The sequence below is a fragment of the Acomys minous genome (genome assembly GCF_964271855.1).
Source record: "Acomys minous genome assembly, chromosome: 3".
Classification (NCBI taxonomy): Eukaryota; Metazoa; Chordata; class Mammalia; order Rodentia; family Muridae; genus Acomys; species Acomys minous.
Genome location: NC_140485.1, coordinates 122,934,554 through 122,947,963, shown reverse-complemented (window position 1 = coordinate 122,947,963; position 13,410 = coordinate 122,934,554).

Here is a 13,410-nt window from a genome sequence, read left to right as displayed (position 1 = left end):
GTCTTGAGCTTTCTCACAAAGCTAGGAGCAGAAGGATTTATGATGTCATCACTTCTCCTTAGAACTTCACTGAAGTTTCTTGTTGCTTCAAAGGGGCAATAAAATAATGAAGCAGACAGAATTTGAAGGGAAAGAAATACAACTGTCTGGCAGATAATCTATAGAGATTCTCAAACACTTACTACAGCTAAAAAATTGCTCTTTCAAAGATACAGGATATTTGATTGATATAAACATCCATTGATGTATTTATAATAAAAAGAACAATATGAAAGCAACCTAAAATTGAAAATGTTTGTTAAAATAGCCATGAGGGTTTGGATCCTGGGTCAGTGATTAAAAGCATAGCTGTTCTTCCTGAGAATGTGTGTTTAATTACTAGCAGGCACATTGTGACTCAGGACAGAATCTTCTGTTCTCTACAGCCACATATGCAGACATGTATAAAAAAAGACATGTGCATAAATAATAGTAATAGAATTTGATAATCCCAAGTATGAACTGTAGAGAGATAGTTTTTGGCAAGGCTTGAATTAATGAAAACTATTGCAATGCTTCATAAGATATTAAGGTATATTTAATCAAATTAATAAACATACAAAGTTCACTGGTTTAGATTTTATTACTTTAATCTACCAATGTAATCCTTATCAAAATCTTAGAAGTTTTTATTGTGAAAAATCGATAAACTTATTGTACCCTGTAATTATATACTAAAATATTGACTACAGAATAAAGATGGACTATTAAATATGCCTAATTAAAACTTTATATAAAAAAAACAAAATCGTTTTTGACTGAAAGATAGGCAAAGTGATCAAAAGAAGGAAAAGAAACAACAGAAATATAGACTCTGGACAGAAGGGAATACCATATGGTGAACTAAATTATAGACAAAAACTTGGATCAATATTGTATAAAATGTACAACATAAACCAAAATAAATCACATTCTTAATTATAGGACCTAAAAGTATTTGAAACTATTGGAGAACAGTGAAAAATATATGTGACTTTGACAAAGCATGATTATTTTCCAGCTATGACAAGGATGCTAAGTCCACAAAAATCTCAACAAGAACTGCACTGATGATATGCCAGTGTACATATCAGTGTAATTTGATAGAAATATTTTAAAGAACAATATGGATTTTTATTTTAGATATACCTACGTACTCATCATACTCACAACTCTAATCATTAAAAATAAAAGTATATGTGCTCTGTAATGGTTTTGTATGAATGTTCATAAAAATTTTACCTGAAGCATTTCTCCAAACTGAAAATAATCTAAAAGGACTACAAATAGACTCACGAATTTAAAGCAATCAAAACGAGACTGTGGTATTTGCTCGTGTTACAACAATTGATACAAAATAATTAATAGGAGATGAAATTATAAGATTTACTGAAAAGAAATACTTACTACAGGGTTTTTTTTTTAAAGCCCATTAGATAAAAACCTACTCAGGATTGACAGCTGATAAGTAGTTGTAGAAGTGATAAGATATTGCAGAAGATACTATTTAACTTATCTTCTTTGAATTTCATATATAATGGGAGGAGGACACAGGGGAAAGACAAGTGTCCTTTCCATGAGCCTTGACAAGCTCTTTTTTATTTTTTGATAGGGTTGGAGAGACACACCTATAACACCATCAGTCAGAAGGACCCTGGAGTTCAAAGCCAGAATAATCTATGGAGAACATGCCACAAAATAAAATCAAGCCCTATATGTTGTACAAGAAAATACAGTGGATTATTACTAATTTTGTTCTACCCATACTTTTTAAAAAATACATATGTTATTTTTGCAGACATTTCTAGTTACATACTGAAAGAGATGACAGTATATTATGTTTGGGAGAGATAAAAAGAAGATGTGTCACTGAAAATGTTGGAGGTGTATATATTTCTCATATGTATTCTAAAATATAATTATCCAACATGTTTCCTTTAATGGTTTCCTAAAAAATTATACTGACCTTCATTTTCACATCTTTTAACTAACCCATGATAAATCTGACATAATTTGACAATAGTTTAGAAAAACTATTTGTTTAATTAATATGTAGCTGTGTCATATCTCTGAACTTTTAATCCAATTGCTTGCTTATCTGTCCTTTTTGTTTTGTTTGTTTGTTTTGTTTTGTTTGTTTGTTTTGTTGTTTTGTTTTGTTTTGTTGAGACAGGGTTTCTCTGTGTAATAGCTCTGGCTGTCCTGGGAACTCTCTTTGTAGACCTAGAACTCACAGTGGTCCCCCTACCTCTGCTTCCACAGTATTGGGACTAAAGGCATCTGCACCATGAGCATCCTTTTTATCTGTCCTCGAGGGACTTCTTTTTATTTAGAAAAATTTAAATTTATTCACTTTACATCCTGACCGTAGCTCCCTTCATTGTCTCCTCCCTGTCCCGCCCACATTCTCTCTTCCCCCCATCCTCCTTCCTTAGACCTCAGAAAGGAGGAGCCCGCCTCCCATACCAACTGACTCCAACCTATCAAGTCTCATCAGGGGCTGCCCGCATCCCCTTCCTCCGTCACCAGGTGAGGTTCCCTAGCCAGGAGGAAGTGATGGAAGAGAAGGCAACAGAATCCATGGCAGAGACAGCTCCTTTTCCCCTTATTAGAGGATCCATATAAAGGCTGAGCTGCCCACGGGATATATTTTGATTGAGGGGACCTAAGTCCTCTCAATGCATTGTCTTTGCTTGGTGCAACAGTCTATGCAGGCTCTCCTGGGCCCAGATTTGTTGGCTCTATTAGTTATCTTGTGGAAACACTTTTTTTTCCTTTAATTTTAATTTATTATGGTTTATTCAGGTTACATTCCGATGGTTACTGACTCCCTTCTGTCTTCCCATTCCCACCCTGGAGAGACTTCCTAAAGCACACATTTTAGTTCTTCCCATCTTTGAATGACAGAAAGGCTGAGAGCAACGACATAGTTCTTATAATAACTGTAGCAACTAATCAGGGAACCCAGCTGATATTCCTGACAGTAGTAACTATTTTTCAGAGAGCTTGTTTAAAATAAACTAAGTGTGACTCCTTAAAAGTGGGAGATATATAAAGGATTAGTGTGTTATCTTTATTTTCTCCTGCTGATATAACAAATTACCATACACCCAGAGGCTTAAAACATTTACACTATATTCGCACCATTCTGAAGGTTAGAACTTGGGATAAGTCAAGTTAATTGTCTCAGCCTGTGGATCATAACAAGGTCAGAATCAATGTGTCAGCTGACCTAGGTTTTAATGTAGGTGCCCTGGCAGAGACACTGCCTTCACCCACATTCATATGATTGGCACAATTTAGGTGTCCCTTGTGTCGTGGGCAGAGGTCACAATGTCTTTGCCTCTATTAATGGCAATCCTGTCTCGGCTACTGATGACCAACTCATACATCCATAAGCCAGCCCTGATGGTAAAGTCTCCTGCAAGTTCTGTCTCTCTATACCCAGAGTGTGTTTTCTAACTCAGTCACAAGGAAACTCAGTACAGTCTCTCTGATGTGAACTAACAATGAAGACTTTTGGCTATAGAGTATAGTAAATTCACTGATCTGAGGTTTCTGTGTAGGCAGTATGACAAATGCATTCTTCCTACCACATTACTCTTGTTCATAACTAGTTGGACTAATGACCATATAAACCTGATGTTTATAGCTTTTCCATTGAGTGGATTCATATTTAATGAAAGTTTAAATTTAAATTTATTCGATCAATTGTGCTATGGATGAGCCTAGACCTATATCCTGCAGCTGATGTTCAACTTGTGTTGTTTTCTTTGATCTCTAAGTAAGAAAGAAAAAAAAATATAGGAATTATGGAACCTGCCATATATTACACACAACATTCAGAAGAATGGGATAACAAATTCTTCTCAGTCACATGTGATATGAAATGACTGCCTGATACTTAATAAATAGAAAAATGTATTTTAGATTTTTAATTTCAAAATTGGGGGAATCCACATGGTATTTTGATTCAAAATGTCAGCTTTTCATAAACTTCCTGTAGTAACTTGGCTCAAGGAAGTAAACTTATTTGAGTCCATAGTAAAAAGTCAATGTTTTGTCACAGTGAACATGAAATTCTTTTTCTTGAGTTTAGATTATAAATGTCACTATAGATTTGTCATTCACTGTAACTCTTGTAAACTTTCACAGTTAACTGGCCTCTAATACTGTTTGTTCAACTGAGAATTAAGCTATTTTGTAAGCTATGTCCTATTTTTATTTAAAAATATTGTATAAATATAATTTCTGCATGTATGTGTGTAAGTGAAGGTATATGTGTCCTATTTTTTACATGTTCAGGTAAAAAAACCTTAGGTGTGGATTATTGATTTCCACCTTGTTTAAGCCTACGCCCCTGTTTTTTGTTGTTTGCCACTGAGTATGCTAGGCTTGTTGGACTGCTTCCTATCTCACCACAGGAACCCTGGAATTATAAATAAACTTCCACACTAACTTTTGTGTGGTTGTTGGCTGTTGTTTTGTTGGTGTTTTGTTTTGTTTTTTCGAGAAAGGGTTTCTCTGTGTAGCTTTGGTTGTCATGGACTTGCTTTATAAACCAGCATGGCCTTGAACTCACATAGATCTACCTTCCTCTGCCATCCTGGGCGCTGCTGAAATTACCAATGTCTCCCACCTTGCCTAGTCCACAGTAGGTTATATGTGAGGTATGGGCATTTAACTTTGGTCTCCATGTTTGCATGACAAAAAAAAAATAACTAAAATCAAATAAAACATAGTGTTTATACTTCAAATAGAAGTTGCAAGATTCACCAAAATGTAGGCAAAAATGTTATTATGTAGTTCAAATTCTGATTTCCTGTCTAAATATTGTGTAAACTCTGTCACCCAATATCCCCTTGTTTTATCAATAAAGCAGTTTACACCCAATCAATGAACAGGGGAGAGAATAGAGCTGGACTTCCTGCCATCTAGGGGAGGAGGAGTTAGGAATTCAGCCATATGGAGAGGTCCAAGGAAGATCAGGAGGAAGAGCTGGAGCCTAGGAAAGCTACGAAGGGCAAGAATCTCTGGGATGTTTGCTGGGAGTGAAACAGAATAGTTTAGATGCTTAAGAATAGACTTAAGCTCTTCAGATTGTGTTGTGAAGCCTTGTATTATTAAAAACAAAAAAGGTCTTTTGTGTGTCTGTGTGTGATAGCTGGGGTTAAGAAATAAGCTAAGACAAGCAAACACAGATTTATAAAAAACAACTCCAACACTAAAACATATCCAGGATCACTCTGAAAAAGCAGGAGTTGATGCCAGCTGCGTCAGCATTAAGTTCACTAATGTAGGAAGAAGCTGAAGGATGCGGACTATTTACCATATGAGGATTTGTCCCCTCCCCCCATGAGCGTTATTTTTCCTAAAATCTCAACAGCTAAACCTTAGGATAACTCATTTTCATATTATATTTCTGCATTATTTCAACATGTGAATACCAACATTACTTCATGATAAAAAATATTGTCTATTTCTCACAATTTTCAACATTATTCAAAAACACTGATGAGTTCTAGGCGCCAAATATTCTGTTTTCTGTTAATATTTTGGCAGCCCTTCCAAATTTGACACCAGAACATTTACACTTGGAATTATAATTGTGTTTATGTATTCATGGCTTGAAATTATGCAGACTATTTTAGATAAGCCATATCTTAGCACACTTTTGTCAGATTTGAATCTATAAGCTGAGTGACACATCACATAATTTTTCTCAAAAGTATTAGTGGAACCACTTACCCTCGCTATTCTTTTCTCACATAAACTTCCATGAACCTGTGCTCAATTATCTTTTAAAACTTTGCTGAATGTAAATTATATGAAATGTGTGAAAACATGCATCTCTCTTCCAAAAGGCTCTAGGCACTCTTTAAAACAGACTGGATTCACTGAATGTAGTGAAAGATTGCAGGAAAGTATTGAAGTTTTTCCATTATAATATGAATATAATGCCAAATTATTATGTCTTACATGATTCTTAAAGTTATATAACTATCAATCGGCTCCCCCTTTACTATAATAAAGATAGAAAAAGGAAAATAAAATATATTTACAAGGGGAAAATATTATAACGTGTACAGCAAACATTGGAAAATGGTTTAGTAAATTAGCATAATTCTATGTACGTACATTTCTGAAGGAAAGTTTAAAGTGCAATGTGCAACCCATGTTACATCATATTATAAAACTAGCATCAAATTGACTCTAAGAATACTTATGCATTTGTTTGACAATAAATTATATTTTACTATTACCAGCATTTCTTTCCCATTGTGTAATAAATGAACAAACTTCTTAGCCATAGACACAGTAATGGCAGGAATTATGACTTAAGGAGACCACAGATTGAGGCTGGATTATCTCTATACTGATAGATACAGGTCTCTCTAAAGTCAAAGACTAGGGGAGACACCTGGTAAAACCATAACCTCTGTATTTTCCTCAAAAATCTTTACTGTTCCTTTGGAAATCTTTGTTACTCCAGTATCAATACTCCCAACACCTAGGGCACTAGTAGTCTGTATGTGGATCACTCTGCAATTGCTCCTAAATCTCATGCATATAAATTAAAAGCCAAGAGGCACACTGTTCTGTGGCAGTTCTCATTTTCCACTGAAAATCAGGGTAATGTAATAACTAAGAGCAGTAAACATAAATTACTAGCTTACATTATCACCCTGGATCAACTTCTTTTTAATTTGACTCTTTCAATCCAAGCTATATAAATTTAACTTGTATGATTTATGAATTTATATTCCACTCTGCACTAAAAGCAAATTTTAAAATAATCCACTTTTTCTAAAAGATCGTTCTAAATTAAGTCTAGAAAGCTTCCCGGCTTCCAACATTCAAAGGAAAGGAGTACCCTGGAGAATAGAACATGGTGGGAGTGGAATTGAATGCTAAATTTGAACCACATCATAATTTTGTTAAATTATCTTCTTCCTGTACTAAAATAGAAACAATAATTGGAATTAAATCTTGATCAAAGGAAATATAAATATACTACAGAGAATAGAAGATAAATGACACATCAGTTCAGCAAAAGCCTCATGACCCTGCTGTGCTTTCTTAGGGGCAATGTGAAAATAGAAGTTTTTTTAAAGAGTACTTTCCATAGTGTAACTACCTCAGTTATTATGGATTTTTGGGACAAGATCTCTCTGTGTAACAATGGTTATCATGAAACTTGCTATGCAGACCATCCTGGACTCAAATGCGTAGATATCTGTGTGCTTATGGCTCCCAAGTGCTGGTATTAGAGGCATTAGCCATCCCCCTAACTCTGGTTAGATTAGTTATTCTGAAAATGTAGCTTTATTCAACAGTGTATAATGCATGTTACTCATGGCACGTATAGTTTTGACAACAATAATAAGCTCAGCGGACCTGGGGAAGGCTCTCTGTGCTTGTTTCTAGAGGTGGTCTTCTGCTTTCCTGTAATGAGCTGACAGTAGTACCCTAGATTCCATTGCCATTCTTTTTATGACTCTTTCTTTAAAAAAAAAATGGTGGGAAGAACTGTCCAATAAAATTGCATTGTATGCAAATGCAAAATTTTATAATATTGGAAGAGAAGCCCGTATGTCACACATATTATAACACTGAGTGCTGCAGCTTGTTCACATTGCCATCCCCCACGCAACCTGTTCTTCAAAGATAAGCATTATAAGGGCTCCTCTGGGATTTCAATACATGCTGCTGTGCTATAGAGGAAATCCTGTATTTGGCTGGATTTTGAGAAAATCATACTGTGAATTCAAACAGGTAATTTAGTCATTACTCTCAAAATGAAGCTTGCTTGGAGGTTCAGATCTTCCCAATGGTTTGTAAAGCTATATGGAGGGTAAGAACATACCCATTCTGGCTATAAATTCTAAGGATCTGGGGGCACATAGGTCAGAGCTTGTAGCATGTGTGGGTGGTATGTTTCCTGGTATGAAATGAGTGAACATATGGACTTTGTTATCGACTCACCCAAGCACAGTGTCCAGTGTTGCAAGGGATGAGTGAATCTTCAGTTTAGTTCATGGCAACAGAGCCAAACATCCTATTATAAACACTTGTCATCACTTACATACATTTTATATTGTTTTATTTTTATTTACTCTACTCTCATGTATTGCATCCTTAAAGCTGTTTTCCCTCTTCCCTCTCCTCCCAGTCACCGCCACCCTCCACTTCTCCTCCATTTTCCTTCAGAAAGAGTCTCCCATAGTTATCAACCAAACACTGAATATCAAGTTGTAGTAAGACTAATCACTTCCGGTCATGTTAATACTGAACAAGGCAATCCAGGAGGAAAAAGTCCCAACAGCAGGCAAAAGAATCAGAGACAACCTCTGATTCTACTATTAGGAGTCCCATAAGAAGACTACGCTACAGAACTCTAACATATATGCAAAGGGCCTAGGTCTGACCAATGCAGGCTCTCTGGTTCTGACTAAGTCACTGTTAGGCCCTATGAGGCCAAGTCAGTTGGTTCCATGGATTTTATTGTGGTATCCTTGCCCTTACTGGCTCCTATAATCTTTCTTTCCTCTCTTCTGTGGAATTCTTGAAGCTCAGCCTAACATTTGGCTGTAGGTCCTTGTGTCTGTTTCCATCAGTTGCTAGATGAAGTCTTTCTAATGATAATTGGGACCATTGGTTTTGTTGCCAATCTTGTTTGATTCCATCCAAGGTTTTTGGGGTATTGTTATTCAGTCCTGGCATGGGTCTGAAGCTGGACCAGTCGTTGATTGGCCACTCCTACAATTTATGTTCCACCTTCACGACAGAACATATTGCAGACAAGACAAATTGTAGGTTAAAGGTTCTTTGTTCACCATACTTAGCCGTGAGGGAAAATGCATATCAAAACAACTCTGAGATTCTCTCTTACACTTGTCTGAATGGCTTAGGTCAAACACACTAGTAATAGCTCAGACTGGCAAAGATTTTGAGCTCAAAGAACACTCCTTCATTGCTGGTATGACTGCAAACTTATACAACCGCTGTGAAAGATCAACCTGGTGGTTTATTAAAAAAAAAAAGCTGGGAATAGTTTTACCTCAAGTCCCAGCTATACTATTCCTGGACACATACTGAAAAGATACTCCAACATACCATAAGGACATTTGCTCAGCTAGGTTCACAGCAGCTTTATTGTAATAGTGAGAAACTAGAAACAATTGAGATGTCCCTTAACCGAAAAATGAATAAAGAAAATGTGGTGCATTTACACAATTGGGCTATTGTTAAAAAACAACATTATGAAATGCAGACAAATGGGTGGAACTAGGAAAAAATCTTCCTGAATGAGGAAACCAAGACCCAGAAAGACAAACATAGTTATGTACTCACTTATAACTTGATATTAGCTGTAAAGTAATAAATAATCAAGCCACAGTCCACACACCCAGGAGCGCTGGGGAGGGTGCAATGCAGGAGGGGGGTACATGAATCTTCCTGGGAAAGGGAAATACAACAAAATTTAGAGGTATACTGGGGCTGGGTGAAGAATGGGAACAGACGGGATCTGGTCAGGGGAGGGTGGAAGAAGAGAGACCTTGGAGAGAAAACTGAAATTGGGAGTAATATCTCAAGATGCGCTAGAAAACTAGTGCAATAGAAATTCCCAGGAATTGATGAAGGTGACCCATAGCTAACACTCCTAGTAATGGTTGGATAAGAGTGTGAACTAGGTATCTCCTGTTGCCAAGGCAAGACTTCTACTTGGGGAACTGAGATACAAGTTCAGCTACAAATCCTTCAACCTAAATTTTATGTTGTTGTTTTTTAACCCATTGCCCGTGTTTTCAAAAAAGAGCTCATATTTCCAATAACTGCACTATTTTATTCAATATTGTCTTTAAAAATTTTTTGTCATAAATCTTCTCTGGGGCTACAGTTATTTAATTTTGCTGGTTTGTGATAGCCTAATACCAGGTATGCTATTATTTGTCTTTATTTTCCTGTGTTTCAACAAATTTCAACACTTCTTGTCTGTGCTGCTATTTAATAATATTATAAATTCCCTTTGTATATAAAAATATGAATTAGGTATTCTATGTTCCTGTGCTCATACTAGATCACAGAGCAGAAGCAGACACTGTCATGCTTTTATGTGTTACAAATATCTACCTTCAGACTCCGCTTATATGTCAGGTTCTTTATAGTGAGTTTTAGGAATGGATAGTTTTAAATTTAATTAAGTCAAACATAACAACTTTTACATTTATAAATTATCTTTACTGTATATTATTGTGTTATATATTACCTTTATTATTTAATAAAACACTCCCTTATGATACTCAATTTTTCTTATAGTAAATTGAATATGCTTATATTTATATGCTGATTTGGGTGCAACGCTTAATGCAAGCTTTCAGCCACTTTACATCCCCACACAATATCATATTAATGCAAATATAAATTATGCCCTTTTCAGTTGTCTTACTATATCTGTTAGATATCACTTATGAGGGCGGACAGATTATTTATTTCATTTTGTTCTTTCATGTGTGTGATATTGAGGGAGAATATTATTCTAATTTCAAAAAGGTAAATAGTTTATTCTAAAGCTATATATGAGAAACATGGCCCAAGAGGAAAGATTTAGGTTAACAAAAATTTCAAGATACAATGGACAGAAGCTTCATGAAAGCGTTTTAGTAACAGAACAAAGAAAGTTAGAAATCATCAAGATGCTTTTTAAGGTAATTAGTAGAAGCATAAATACGGGAATTAAACAAACAAACAAAATGGAGGGCAGTGATGTAGGCTTTAGATGGAAGATGATGACATTCTTTTCTGTGGTTGGTGAAGAGTTGTAGTTAGTGGTTTGGTTGAGATTCCAGAATGTTTTGTCAGTCAGTAAAATTGTTATTATAGGTACAAGATAGGCAAGTAATAAATATTTATGTGGCTAAAATTAGCTCAAGATAAATGTACTTAGACTCTGGACTGGCATTATTCAACAATATCTTCTAATCAGTAAATCAGCCTTACAGAAGGATCACAGGAAGGGGCAGGGTCTTTTGTTTTCTGGAATTTTCTTTCTAAGTTGTCATTATACCCCCAGAAACATTTATTAAAAACACAGTCTTTCATTTCATTAATATACACAGTATGTAGCTTTATGGTTTGATTTACAGTTTTTTTTTTGTTTCTGACCTGTCTTCTGATTTTTGAATTATATTTTACACATGTATAGAAAGCTGCTCAGTTCTTGAAGAAATCATACCATATTTTCCAGCATATAAGACTAATTTTTAACCACACTCCGGTCTCGCCGAAAAATCCATACTAAAGTCTTATACACGGAATCCTTACCTGCAGCCAGCTTCATATGTCTGGCATACATGTTGGAGGATGTCTCAGCTAATTTCCTGCTCTGTGCTGGGAGTGTAGAGCACGGAGGAGCAAGCTGACACATCTTCCTATACCTCCAGGAGGAGAACATGAGCATGGACTGGCTCTCCATCAGAACCCACCCATTTGTCTCAGATGGCTGTGGGGTCCTCTGGTTGAGCATGGAGTGTGCCTTAAAGGGGCAGTGTAGGCTGGCCCTGGCTGTCTGACAGCACTTAATACATCACCTGGCTCTTTGTGCTCTGCCTGCAAATAGACACATGCTGAGGGTACACATTGGAAGAGAGTTAGTCTTATACAATGAGTATATTCCAAATGTTATATTTTTACTGGATTTGTTGGGGGCTGTCTTATAGGCCCAGTCACCATTATGACCGAAAATATGGTATAAGTTTTGTTGTTCAATGAGATGAGATATCCTCTAATGTCTGTATGTTTTGGTTATGTTGAAACAACTTCGAATTTTGCATTTTTGAAAGCTTTCAATACTACTGAAAGGTGACAACATTAATGCTCCTATCTTTACTGGAACAGGATATGGATTCTTTAAAATATTACAATCTGGAGAGAATGGATGAGGACACGCACACACACACACACACACACACATACACACTCACACACACACATACACACACACACATACACAATTAGTCAGATGTTCTGATAAACATTGCCTTTCTGTCAGACGAATATTGCATTCTCTCCCAAATCTATACCCAGATAACTGCCAAGATATTAGTAGCTGTGCTTCTGCCAGGTCATGGCTGGTTTAACTTTGTTCAGACAGAGGATCCTTGAAGACACCACCTTGAGTCATAACAAAATTTTATCTATATCGAGCCAGGGAAATGACTCCTTGGTTAAATGCATTTCTTCTTCATATACAAGACCAGGATTTGGTTTCTAGCACCCACATGATTGAGCACAGACATCTGTAGCTATCTTTTGATCTCCATGGGCAGTGATCATGAACAGGGTGAGCATACACAAATACAGGCAAAACATTAAAATGATAAGGTAAAATAATTCTTTTAAGTGTGAAATAACTTTATATATAAATAGGTTTCTTTTCATTAAACAGAAGTTCTGCAGGCAGCTTAATCTTGACATTTGCAGGGTCAAGAACCATAAATAATAAACTTTTGTTGCTTATAAGCTACCCAGTTTAGGGTGTTTGTTATGATAACCCAATGAACAAGGGCATAAAATAAATAAGTAAATAAGGGTCATTTTTGCTTTTAGTACCTATTTGTGTAGAGTAATTTAGGAGTTAGTCTTTTCAGAAAAACTAAGCAGTTACCTTCATAATATGCATCTCTGCTTAGTGTTTTGTGTTAAGACCTTGGAAGTTAATCAATACATATTAGCAGTATATCGCTTGTTTTAACATTCAATAATATCCTTTAGTTTCCACTTTTTATTATTTATGCTCTTTTTCTTACTGTTTGTATTGTGGTGACAAATTGGTTAGGCTTTTCTTTTTAAAGTTGGTGCTTCATATGCACTGAAGTTTTATTATTAATATTATCTATATCTTTGAGTTATAATAGTTCAATTCCACTAGTAATGATTAATGGTAACTATACACTAGCTGAGTCAATATAACTAACTTACTTTGTTTTATGTTTTGATTGATTTAAGTATTAGGCCTTGATGTTAATAAATTATTATTTTATATCTAATTCATTTAGTGTCTTTATTATTAATCTTTTGATATCTTAATTTGAGCTTTGTATTGGTTTTATATATGTGTGCTCTGAGTGGTGAATATATTGCTAGTGTGAGTATGTGTACATTTGTGCCTTTGGTGAGAAAATGCATGCATGCATGTGCACATAAGAAGCGTGGGTCAGAAGGTTCACATGAGTATCTTTCATTGATTGCTCTAAACATAATTTTTGAGATATTCATCCAATGAACATTATGCTAATAAATTTTATTATAATGGCCAATCCACTATCTGGGTTTACCTTTATCTGCTTGCCTTCTTGTGTTAATAGGCACATACCACTGAATCTAGTGTCC